This window comes from Juglans microcarpa x Juglans regia, chromosome 5S (assembly GCF_004785595.1).
Source record: "Juglans microcarpa x Juglans regia isolate MS1-56 chromosome 5S, Jm3101_v1.0, whole genome shotgun sequence".
Lineage (NCBI taxonomy): Eukaryota > Viridiplantae > Streptophyta > Magnoliopsida > Fagales > Juglandaceae > Juglans > Juglans microcarpa x Juglans regia.
The window spans coordinates 10,773,808-10,787,101 of NC_054603.1; the positions used below are offsets into that span (position 1 = coordinate 10,773,808).

General features: G+C 35.4%; 2 pseudogenes; both read right to left on the minus strand.

Moving 5' to 3' along the window:
* Positions 1-686: 686 nt before the first annotated feature.
* On the minus strand, positions 687-13,198 carry LOC121267650 (annotated as a pseudogene).
* LOC121268735 lies at positions 9,656-9,815 on the minus strand (annotated as a pseudogene).
* Positions 13,199-13,294: the final 96 nt, after the last annotated feature.

A 13,294-nucleotide genomic window follows, 5' to 3' on the forward strand; every position in this document is an offset into this window, starting at 1 on the left:
CATCGATGCTCGATCATCCTTTTTTACTTAATATGAAGACTTCGACTTGCCTATAAAATTAAAAATTTAAAAGAAACATACAAACAGATTTACAACAAATTATTTCACACTTAATAATACCCAAATACTATCAGATTCATTCTCACATCCTGCCCTCAGGAAATCCCAATCCCATTGAGAATTACAACCATCGCTTACAGATTGGGAAGCATTCATCCACTTTTAGATTAAACAGGGTAAAAACTTGATTACTACAAATGATTACACACAAAGCCAACTAGCTCCCAAATTTTCAACAGGGTAAAATCATGATTTGAGTGATAAAGGTAATGGCAACATCAAGTCAATACAGCATGTATCTAGAGATTATCATACAATCAAATCACTATCTTAACCTCTACTAGGTGTTCTAGAGGATAAAACCCTCCTTGCTGGATGTGTCATATTACATAATAAAGCATTTGGTTAGCAAGAAACAAGAAATTACCAGAAGAAAAAAATAGATAAAAGTTATATATATGGTAACAATCTGATTATTTTAGCAATGAGATTACACAGGTACCTTTCTCGATGATGCTTCAGATACTCAATAATTATAAGAAAATGCATCGTTCGTTAAATACCTACACCTACAAACATCTGATGAAGATAAATCGTAATAAAACTTCACGTACCTACTAGTTTTGCCATTAGCAGATATTCTATTAGTGTTCTTCAAAGACCTGCAGAAAAGGTATACAGAATGGTGAAAGTGTAATAGTCCACTATTAGATTCAGCATTCAGCAGAAGATCATGGCAAGGAGTGATAATAAGATAATTTATACACCCCCTAATTCATCATCTGTCTCTCCTATTCTTCAGATAAAGTGATGAGCATTTTGGACCAATTTTCTCTTCACTTGACTATCAACAAAATCCACCAATTCAACAGGCTACTCCCAGTTCTAGGATTCCTGATCCATCGATTCAAACATAGCCTCGTATCTATAGCACTACCCACAATTATCCTTCAATTCAAATATAGCACTATACCTCTATCGTCCGTTTGACCATATATAATCCCAAAAGTTTTTTTTATCAAAACAGAGCAATTTTCCCGGTGATCCAATGGCAAAATTATAAGTTGGTAGGGAGCCTCATGAGAATTTTCACTGATAATTGAGTTGTTGAGAATGCTAGGTCAGTCAGTTGAGCAACGTAAAAGGGGGGCATAAATTCAAAATCTTCGAGAATAATGCATCTCAAAGAAGTACCTTCTCAGATAAACATGAGTTCCTCTCAATGTTGGACTTCTTTTTATAAGTTATAATCATTAAAAAGCACACCCAAGTACACATGATGTATAGAATCACTTATCTATATATGAAAACATCCTGAAAAGCTAGCCCAATTGGGTTTAGAGGCTGTCCAAAGGAAGAAAGTACTGAAAAATAAAGCTTTGAGCTCCTCCAATGTCCGTTCAGTCTTCAATTTCTGATGTTCCTTTCCCACCAAAATACACAATATGCAGGCAGCGTTTAACTTATTGCCTACTTTGATCTTTTCAATTCAATTCAACTCAACTTAACTCAACTCCAAGTGTTCAGTTTAATTACTGAAATAAAATACATCTTCATCTGCCTATAATAACACTAAGAGCAGACCTGATTTGTCTACATATTGTCATGCATATTATCATTAAGGAATTGGCACATTGAATTACTGACTTGCTCCTTATGCTGCAGAATCACTGCAGATAGAACAGGTTCAATGCGTATATAATGTTCTGGTCACAACCAGCCTAATTTTCCTGAAAAGATCCCTCTCCATGCACAGTACCTCCCAACTCTCTAGATATTCATCAGATCAAAATCACTCTGCATTTACATCCTTCATGAACATACATGTCCAACTGCAAGCTAGAGAGAATTGGAGTAATAAAAGGGGAGGAAATTCAGACTGAAAGCTATGGAAAATTTTTTTGAAGATATAAGTGGAAATCAAATATAACAGAGTTTATTACAATAAAGACAAAAAGAACTACAAATTCATGCACAGAGCATCCAAAAGAGAGGATAACAGTTGAACAAGAAAAATATAGGAACTAGTGAATCCCACTTCTAGAAATAGGGGGAGGGGGAATCATATCAAAGCAGGCTTCCAAAACCTTATCTCTTTCTTTTTGTTTTGTTTTTTGTTTTTTGTTTTTGTTTTTGTTTTTGTTTTTTTTCTTTTTCCCTTTCTTCTTTTTTTTTTTTTTTTTTTTTTTTTTGTGATGAGAGATTTTTTTGAAGAAGCACAGGAAAGGAACCCAAGAAAAGCTTGTTCCAAATAATTGACGTTTACAACATCACCAAACTATATGAAAGTAAAACATCCTTTTCCACATGCCTGGAAAGAAATTTTAGTGGTCTTGAATCATGAGGACCCAGTCATTGAAATATCCTGGTCTCTCGTTTTCACTTATGCTGGCTTTAATCCTCTTTTGTTCTTTTTGTCGATTATGGTTCAAATTTCAACATATCTTTAATATTTTCCCAGATAACACTGTGCAATTGCCAAATGGATAATTGGGAAAAAAATTATAAGCACAAAATTGAGCAATAAGATAGGAAAGCATGCAGCAGTCTGCAAGAATCACATTTCACCATATGATAACAATTTCTATACACCTCCTTATGAATAAAATAGCAACTTGAACTGTACATTATAAATATATAAGAGGAAATCCTCTTACTACCTTTTCAGAAACATTAGACAAAGCACTCCATAGAGTTGTCGGCTGAGAATAGAAAAGGAAGGGACAAGCACCAAGAGGTGAACCAATAATTACGCAATCAACAGTTCATTGTATAGCTAATTACCTCGAGATCAGAGAGGAATGGTATTGAGCATCTAAACTAGAAGCCAGTTTTTGCATTCAAATGATTGAGAGGGAGAAGGAGCTGCTATATTCAAGCTAATGAGATATATAAGGGGCTCTTATTCCTTGTTACCGAATCTCGCAGCAATGATTGGACGTACATCATCAGCATCAACCAGAGTCTCTAAGAACGGAAGTAAGGAAATTAGTGCGCAGTCTGATGGATCGTCAAACCAACTCCTTATAGGAATCCCATTATTGACTTGCAACCGGAAAACCTGAAATAATCATAATGAGAACAAGGCTTGAACAATCGCACTTCCATTCAATAGAGATGACTTCTTTTATTTTTGTTTTTCCCCTTCCAGCACTTTATTTTGGATAATATAGACATCATTATCTCATGTAATAGTAAGCAGATAATTTTTTTGATCGGTAAAGCAAGCAGATAATTATAGACACAGAATTTTCATATCAGTATTAACAGAGTTCAAACGACCTTATTCAGTCTGTCCTTCCCTTTGGAGTTATCTTGAATCAGGCTAAACTAGCTAGCGCAGCAACTTTTCCATCCTAGATTTTAATCCAACATACTGCCAAGTTTTGGAATGACTTTCCTGCCTAGATATATGCATTTCCATAAGATCGAAATTCATGTATGTTCAGTTCTTATTAACACTGGGCTGAACTGCAAAAATATGCTATATTGATATGGGAAAATCTTGTCAAGTATTAACTGGTAAATCAGATCCACATAGATTTCAGTCAGTTCTAAACCAGCAATGCAACTCTCCCTTCTTTTCCAGCTATCCCTAAGGAAACTACCAACTTTCTAGTTAAGGGTAGACCCAGTCAACCTAAATCTATGTCGGTAGCCCAATATTAACTGATATCAAAACGCCATCAACCTATACAATATACATACTAGGCAACAGGTCAGAACACCAGTAGAAGAAAATTTCAGAGAAAGGGGCAAACTTAACAAAAAAACAAAAAAGAGAGCTAGGCAATGGCAGAGGCAGGGCCGAGAGGTGGCTGCCACCCTTCCCTTCCTCAAACAACCCCCCCCCCCCCCCCCAACCCACAAAAAGACCCCATGCCTGCCCTACAAAATTACCAAAAGAAATATTGACACCCAAAATAATTTAATAATTTTAAAACAACCATTCAACCCCGAAAACACAAACAAAACCTAAAAGAAAAAAACCCCTCCCCTAGCCCTTAAAAAGTTCAACACCCCCCCCCCCCCCCCCAAAAAAAAAAAAAAACCCACAAAAAAAAGCCCATGAATGCCTGCCCTACAAAATTACAAAATTACCAAAAGAAATATTGACACCCAAAATAATTTTAAAACAACCATTCAACCCCGAAAACACAAACAAAACCTAAAAGAAAAAAACCCCTCCCCTAGCCCTTAAAAGTTCAACCCCCCCCCCCCCCCCCCCCCAAAAAAAAAAAAAAAAAAAAAAAAAAGAGAAGAAGAAGAAGAAGCTTTAGCACCCTGAAATTTAAAATAACCCCAAACCCTAAAATCTTAAACATCCCACAGTCCCCCCAAAAACTCTGATAAAACTATGCCTAGAGTTTTTCTAAAACTAAAAATTTAGTCCAAGTCTTTAATATTATATATATATATATTGAAGAGTTTGACTCCAAAAAGTTTCTGAAGGTCAAAAATGTATTTTTCTAAAGCCCAAAACATATAATTTCACTTTATATCTTAGTCCTTTCAACCCTTTCGTGTTCTATTCCAAAACCATAATTTCAAATGGAAACAAGGAGTTCTCCAATTAAGAGAAAATCTTAACCTCTTATTCATGATCTTTTACTACCATGACACATGTTAATCCTATTCAAGTTGAAATACATGTTGATAACTTTTTTCTTGACATCTTCAACTATGTTTATAGTGCTCTTTTTTGCATTGTTATACCTAAAAATGTACACAATGCAAAAAAGTTACTATTAGAATATGAGGTCTGTCCCCGCCCAAATAAGAAAGAGAGAGATCAAATCCTAGCTCCACCATCGGAGCTAGTAAAGGGTCAAACCATCATGACAAACTGGCCAGGTGACGTACCTGAGGAGAATTATCAACTATCGCAACTTTTGCAAGATCAACACCTAAAACTGTCAAATCTTTAGTGTAACTACCATCTGAGAAAATGCATGATTCACGGAAAACTCTGCGAGATATAAGCTTTCCATCTCGATCCACTATATCAAGAAGTTGTTCTGCATAGATGCTTTGGCTTGCAGTAAAAATAACAACTTCAAACATCTCTGCAACTCTCTCCAAGAATGTATGGAGATAAGGCCTCTGTTTCACATATACAGTGTGCTCCTTCATGTCGAAGAAAACTGTGAACGTGAAGTCAGCATCATCACGGTGTTCCAATGTGGAGTGGACAAGTGTTTCTGCATAAAAGAAAGCAAGAAAGCAGGTTGACCAAGCATCAGTAACATTCACTTACGCAAAAAATGAAAGAAAAGACAATCTCATTACGCTAAACAATTTCAAAGTCACCAATCTCATATCCCAAGTTGAAGCCCAAATTAAGAGCTCTGTCAGAACAGAGGCCCACACTATACAGTTCTCCAAACATGACTCATTTGGGAATATCAAGAACTTTCCAAAAAGTCCCTCAATGAAAGTCTTCAACCAAGAAAACAAGGGGGGGCGCGGGGGAGAGGTGGGGGAGAGATTAAAAATTACAAAATATATATATACATTCACAAATTCATATAGACATTTCAACTTATTGAGCCCAGTGGTAAACTAAATTTTCGTTTCCAGCAAATGAAAATTCAGTTGAATAAGCACATTTCACCGAACAGTGTCATCTTGAGAAGTTTCTGATGTTTTCCTCATGCAGACAGGTAATGTGACTAGTGCACTGCATATGAGACACCAAAGCTAGATCTCAAAAATGGTACTACACCAGATTGTGTAACTGAGACCGTGACTCCAAGAAAAATGATTTTTGAAGCCAAATCTTGGCAGCAGATAAATCTGCTGACTTTTCACTACATTCACTTTCATTTGCTTTTGCAGTAGTTTTTCATCTTTTGATAACCATTAATGACCATCTCAAGGAGGAATCCTATAATAGTATAAATAAGTTTCATAATATCTGACAAGCAAAATGATATTAACGAGGAGACTACTATATGAATTGGGAGAACAGATCCCAAATAAATCCAAGTTTATACCACATCCACCGGAGAAATATCATGTTAAAGGTGGGATAACATAACTATAAGGAGCAACAGATAAGTATAGATGAATTACCATCCAAGTCAAGTACTAGTGTTACAGGTTTCCTGTTCTGAGTATCCTTCGGCAGTATAGTAGGCTGGAAGTTCGATACCACATCTGAGAGTTCCGGTAAATTTTTTTATGAACATCTGTGGGTCTGAGTCAGTGTTAACATCAGTTTCCGAGTTGCATGATCTCCTTTGACCAATTGCTACATATGAGCTACTATTATCTGAAACGATTATGGCTTCTTCATGTGATTGGGTATCATTCATGTCACTGGTTTTGACCATATCCTCAAGGAAAGGCAGCGTCATGTATTGTTCAGAGACATCAAACAACAGACTCTGCTCAGCATAGTTGTAATCAGGAAAGCAGTTAACCACATTAATATCATCATCAAACGTATTCCCACTGAAGGGAAAGCTAGCAACAATCATGTCAGATATGTAGAAATCTGATACATCACAAGTTTGGTAGTCAGATGAGCTTCTATTATCATCACTGTCGTCAGCTCCCAACCCTGGCATGTCAGGATCTTTGATGTTCCCTAGAGAAAAGTAAAAAATGGGTTGGGTATTAGACATACTCTTCAAATAACATATAAAAGTTGTTAACTTGACATGTTCAAAGGATGTAATGAGGAACTAAAAACATCCTCTTTACTATTTCTTTTCAAAGGCAAATTGAGGCATATATTCCAGAAAAGGCATGTATACTGCCAGAATTTTGTTTACATATTGGAAAAAATACGAATATTTTCTTTCTACTAGCAATCAAAAGTAGTGAAAAACAACAAAAACTGAAGCACAAATCTACCCTTTCAGTGACCAGAATTGGTAGAAAATGTTCTGCATGCAGATGCAAATATATGGTAATACAGGCAGTCAAAACAAGATTAACATCTGTTTGTTTCATCTTTTTCTTTTTCAAATATTGTCTGCACTCAGAAATACATCCATTGTATACTATTATTCATATTTTTACAGTTACATCATTTATGCAGAAAAAAATACTAGTGTCAAGTGAAAAAGAACTATGGCCTAATTATTAGAAAAAAAAAAAAAAAAACTGTGGCTCAACCTTGGTTGAGAAAACTTAGAAGAATGTCATGACCATCACACTTATGAAGGATGGGAAACATATTAGATAGATACTATGTGCTCAACCAATAGAATTGAAGTCAAACCTGCATCATCATCAGCTTTTGGTTCAGTATGGCTTTCAATGTGCTCCAAAGTGGGAGAGAAAATCGTCCCTAGGTCTGAACTGTGGGTTGATTCCTGAAAATTAATGAACCACTACTGTTACCTTACCACAAAAAGAAATGAGACAAAATAAGATCATGAGAGAGAGGAAGAACATTCAGGAGAATACTTATAACTAATTTAGGTTTATTTTTTAATTGTTTTAAGAACAGAAGGTACTTTTTTCCTAGCAACAGAAGGTAATTATAACAAGGAAAATCTCCATCACTCACTAGCACAAGGAGGTCCTCAGAGAGTTGAGAAATACAGGCCAGCTTCCCACGAAATCCAATTTCGACCAACGATTTCTATGGTTGCAAAAAAATTAGGCATCGTTTGGTTACACAAATGAGATGAGATGAGATGAGATAATAAATCTATAAATAGTAGTGAAATAGTTTGAGTTAAGATATTTTATGAGATTTGAAAAGGTTGAATTATTTTTTGTATTTTGTTTGGAAGTTTGGGAAAGTTGTAATGATTAGGTAATTATTAGATGAAAAAATTAAAAATTTGAAATTGAAAAGTGTTTATGTTTGAATGTTGTTTGGATGTTGAGATGAGATGAGATGGGTTGAAACCATCTGTGAAACCAAACGGGGCGCCTAAGTTTTCCACACTTGTGGCCTCCATTAGCAAGGTGGATAAAGCACAATGGACAAATGTCGCAAAGCTCAATAGAGGAATGATTTTGAATAATTAAACTATTCATCAGTAATAAAAAATAATAATAAACTTAAAAAAAAAATAAGTTATCTTCAATCAGAAATTGGTTCAAACCAAGCCCTTTACAGTTTACACCCTTCAAGAAAAGACTAGGCCTGGTTTGGATAACAAAGTGTCCTATCTCATTTCATCTCATCTCATCTCATCCCATCTTACCTCAATATATCCAAACACCACAAACACAAATATTTTTCAATTTCAAATTTTTAACTGTTTCATCTAATCATTTACCTAATCATTACAATTTTCCCAAACTTCCAGACAAAACAAAAAAATAATTAAACTTTTTCAAATCCCAAAACAAAAATTATATTCTAACAATATTTTAACTTTATAATATTTTTATTTAACTTTTTCTTTCTCCTTTCCCAAAACCCCATAAAACATCTCAACTCAAAATCATTTCACTACTATTCAAAAAATATTTCACCGCTATTCACAGATCATCTCATCTCATCTCACCATCTAAACAAGGCCTAACACATCAGGTTTTTATTAAATATTGAAAAAAGTACACCCATAGTGAATCAAATTCTTGAAAACATATAAAACAAAAGAAACATAAATAAAAAAAAAGGTTGGACCCATTCAAGGGCGGTCCGGGCCATCCAGCCACCCCATTTGGGGTTGTTCTGCAGTGGTGGTGGCAGATTTTTTATTTTTTTGGATTTTTTCTTTTATAAGTATTTTTTTTTTTTTTGGATATTCAAATAGTTTATTAGAAATAATCAAACGCATTTCATGTGTTTTATGAATCAATAAGCCATTGATGTGTCAATCACCTGTTAGAGGGGTAAAACTAGTTTTACACCACATCCTGACAACAGGTGCCCTAAAAAGAAATACAGTATTGAAAACAGCGCTTGCTCAAACACACATAACAAATAGCTGAGAGAGAAGCTTGTAAATGAACATGCATCTTGCCCACTTGACATGCACTAATACCATGCCAACGTTTAAAAGGCAAAAAAAGGAAAATTCCTACTTGAAACAATTAAATTATCTGGATCTAATTCAGTAACTACTGTCAGGGTATCCCAAAATGACAAACTCAAGAAATACCATCTGTCAAAAAGATAAAACATTTTACCGTTCTCCCAATGCTTGCAGAACAAACAAAAAATGTTGGCTGCTGCTGGAACTGATATATTTCTTCATCCAGTAATTCTTCACAGTCAATGGATTCGTCGCTTCCAATGTTCTTCATGGACGCTTGTGTGCTCAAAGAAACTATAAGAATGACAAGGAGCATTAAAAATAAGAATGGCGAGGAGTATCATATATTTAGCTAATACATTTTTTATAAGTACATATACAACTAATACTACTCATTGTTTGTACAAATCAGACCATTGTTACATTCTGTGGAACACGATACAGAAAGAAACACCAAGACATCATACATCAATTATGACCATTATACGACTAAAAAAAATTCACATTTTTGCTCAAGATTATATAAATATTTTTGCAAAGAAAATGATTAGAATATAGTGGAAATTAGCAGATTCAAAAGCCAAATTTTTTCCCTTGATAATTTAGTGCTTTGATTAAGCTTCTTGTCCTTTTTTTTTATGTAGAGCTTTAGTGCTTTACCCAGAGGGGAGCCCTTCCAGAAATTCTCAATGGCCAAGGTTGAACCCAGGCCGAAGAGGGGCTTTTGGAAATAGTTTTCAACCAGCAATAGGTGTGCCTCGGTTAGAACCTCACCAGCTGCATCATTGCCCCAAGTGCAAAGATAGGCTTCCTGTCCTTCTAAAAAGGCTATTTCTCTCTAAGTCTCACTTGAAGTTCACATTCAGATATATATATATATATATACATCTTTTAGATTCAAGGCAGAAAAATTGTACATAAACTTCTTAAAATTGAAAAAATATATAAATATATGAATATGTGTAAAATAAAAATATGCAAATGTAAGACCGTTATTAGAAAGGTGTGGTCTGTTTTTTAAATGAAACTTTTGTCTGCACTTGGCAATGTAGCGTAACATCTTAGAAAATTAGTCAAACTGAAACCCGCACCAAGTATCAAGATATGGATAGGCAACACAAGATAACTTGAAAACTTAATACTAAGTACATAAATACAATCTGAGATTTAAGTATAGTTGCTTACCATCCTGGCATTTGTGAATAAATGTGTCAAATTCTGATGCTTGTTCAGAAATCCTGAATTGTGGGCAAGAGTTTTTGGAAATTTTACTTGACATTTGAGATACATGAAGACCATTTTTTTCTTTGAAATAACTCGTGCTCAATTTGTTCTTCATTTTCAATGAGGGCATTTGATCTGTGCTTCAAGAATGTACCACAAACTTGATTCAGGAACAGTGGGAGACAAAACCCTCAAAACAATCAAACCAGCAGCAGGGACTGTATCATGTAAACAAAAATATAAGTATAGGGCAAAAAGAAACGATTGATATGAAGAATTAGAGTTACCGGTATAAACTTCAGTCAACAATATATAAGCAATTAACTTGCAGACCAATAATCTACAAGAACTTATTCAGTAATAAATTAGAAAGTTTAGGGCAAGGGAAAGCATCCAAAAAGTTTATCCCTCAAAACATAATTTCGTCACCATAAATATCATAGCCAAACCCATCGCTAACCAAGTCAAAGTACAGGTTATCCAGCCAGAATGCCTGAAAAGATGGTTGCACTCAAGTGTAGTGACCACATGCCTTCAAATGTCCTATTATTTCTAGCTTCAATATTAAACCAAATTAGACAAGGGGTTGCTACTCTCTAACTATAACAAATAAAAAAAAACTATATAAAAAAATTGATCCTTCGGAAGGATCATTGTCAATACCTGCCCAGCATACCTATAAAAAAACTATAACAAATCTCCCACTTCCAACAATGCCTCTTTAAGCTGCAAAAATTGCAATAACTGAGTTTGGCATGGCCCATTACGACCCACAAAGAAGGAGAAGACCAATGTCGAAATGCACTAAGCCACCAAACAGTGTCATAGCAAGTGATCAATCATATCTCCAAACCATTTACCACCATATCCAATTAATCAGTATTGCTTTTCCTTTTGCTTAGTTATCTGTGGTAAGAACGCGTTCCGAGGCTTCCATCAATGCAAAGATAGACACCTTTTGCAGGAAAATTTTGCTAAACACTCTCGAGAGAGAGAACAACAAAAAAGAAAAAAGAAAAGAAAAGAACAATCACGTCATCATTTTTTCTGTCACCATCTAATTGACCACGTGATCCACCACAAAATATCAAGATAAACCAAATGACATCTACTTTCTCCTTTTTCAGTATGTTTGCAAGGAGAAAAAAAAGCACTAAGAGTCAATTCTGGATGTTATTTTCGGAACATATGAATAACTAACATTAAATTTTCTCTACAGCTTAAGCTTTTAAGGTAACCTTTTGGTTAACACAGTGCTAGAACTAAACACCATGCATACAAGACCCATGCTCTCCCAAGGTAGTCCTCCCCACTCCCAACAAAAAGGATTTATACACATGGACGGCAGAGATAAGAAGCACCAGAACTTACCATGCAAGAGACGCCATGAATGATCAACTTTCCAATTCTCTCACAACTCTTAAGGCAAAATTCATGACAAGGTTAAGATTTAGGTTTAAGGTACTCGGTATTAAAAATTATGAGAATAGGCGACAACCACCCACCTATATTTCGAAAATGACACTTTCTTCTTTCAAACTCATTTTATGTGAAAGATGGTTTTGCCAATATCGCCACTTCAATGACCTTTCCTAATATAAAGGAATGATTCCAGGCCATAGGATAACATTAAAATGCCAAAACACCTCCGCCCACCACCACCATCAAACCGATTACTACTACGACCACCATCATTCAGATCACAACTCCAATGAATGTATTCTGCCGATTTTGTATATCCCAGACTAGCATTTTGACTGAGGGCTTGTTTGGATAGAGAAACGATCTCATCTCATTATTATAACTTTCCTAAATTCCCACATAAAATATAATAAACAATTCAACTTTTTCAAATCTCAAAACAATAATAATATTAAAAAATAATATTCTAACAATATTTTATTCAACTCATCTAAAACCATCTCATATCATCTCATCTTATCTCACTATCCAAACGAGCTCTGTTGACCAAAAACGACACTTTATAAGACAAGAGTGACACATGACTGTTCCTCAGAAGAAAAGATCATTAAATCGCCTTCATTAAGAAAAGAACACCCAAAAAGAACCCAAAAGTGCCTTCAACTTCAAAATTCACGTCAATTGACTCTCCCTTTGAGCTCGACTATATCAAGAGATAGTAGATAACAGAATTCATCCCCGCATTCAAATTTAAACGTATAATTTTTTTTTAAACGTATAATTAAGATGCACTATTAATGAGTAATTACAGCACCAAGCCTGCTTAAATAAAAGAATAATAAAACTAAGTTGTGCTATCTAATTGTAAATCCGGAAACCAAAAGGAAAAACAGTGATGTTTTTTTATGCCAAGAAACAGGGAACCAACGTATTCACAAGGGCAGAATCCAGGAATCCAGGTCGAAAACACCACAATTCTGAAGCGAAAACCACACGAATATCGAAGTCAACGAACCGATTTACAAAACCAAACCCAAAGTAGAATAATCAACAGCAAGAAAAAGGAAACAGATTAATGAAAGAAAGAAGAGCCTACAATTCAAACCAGATCATTAACTTAAACCCTAGAAAGACCAAGCTCAAATGACAGTTTAAGGTAGAAGCAAAAATGACGTTGAGGAAGAAAAATCGCCAAAAACAAGATTCAACCAACAGTAAATGAAGATTCAATTAGCCGAACCCAAACAAGGGAAAAAAATACAATAAATAGCGGAATTGAATATACGCATACCCGAAAGTAGCTGAGACTCCCTCTCGCTCTCTCCCCCTCCCCCTACCCCTCGCTCCTCTTTGTTGAAATCTCGAGTCCTTAACTTCCACGAATGGTCAGAGACACAGTTGATGTCGGCTTCTGCTGGATCACGCGAACGGCTGGGATGCGACCTTAAGAGACGGGTTGGACCAGTAAAAACGAGCCACGTGTGGTCGGTAACCAGCTCAGCGTAACGCGTTGACACGTGCAGTTTCGTGGAAAGCTAATAGAGGAACTCCGGTCGTGCACTGCAAGTGGCATGCAACTTTCGCATCGGAGAGGGTGTTTGAAAAGTGTTTTGTCTCTTAAAAGAGAGAATTGTCTC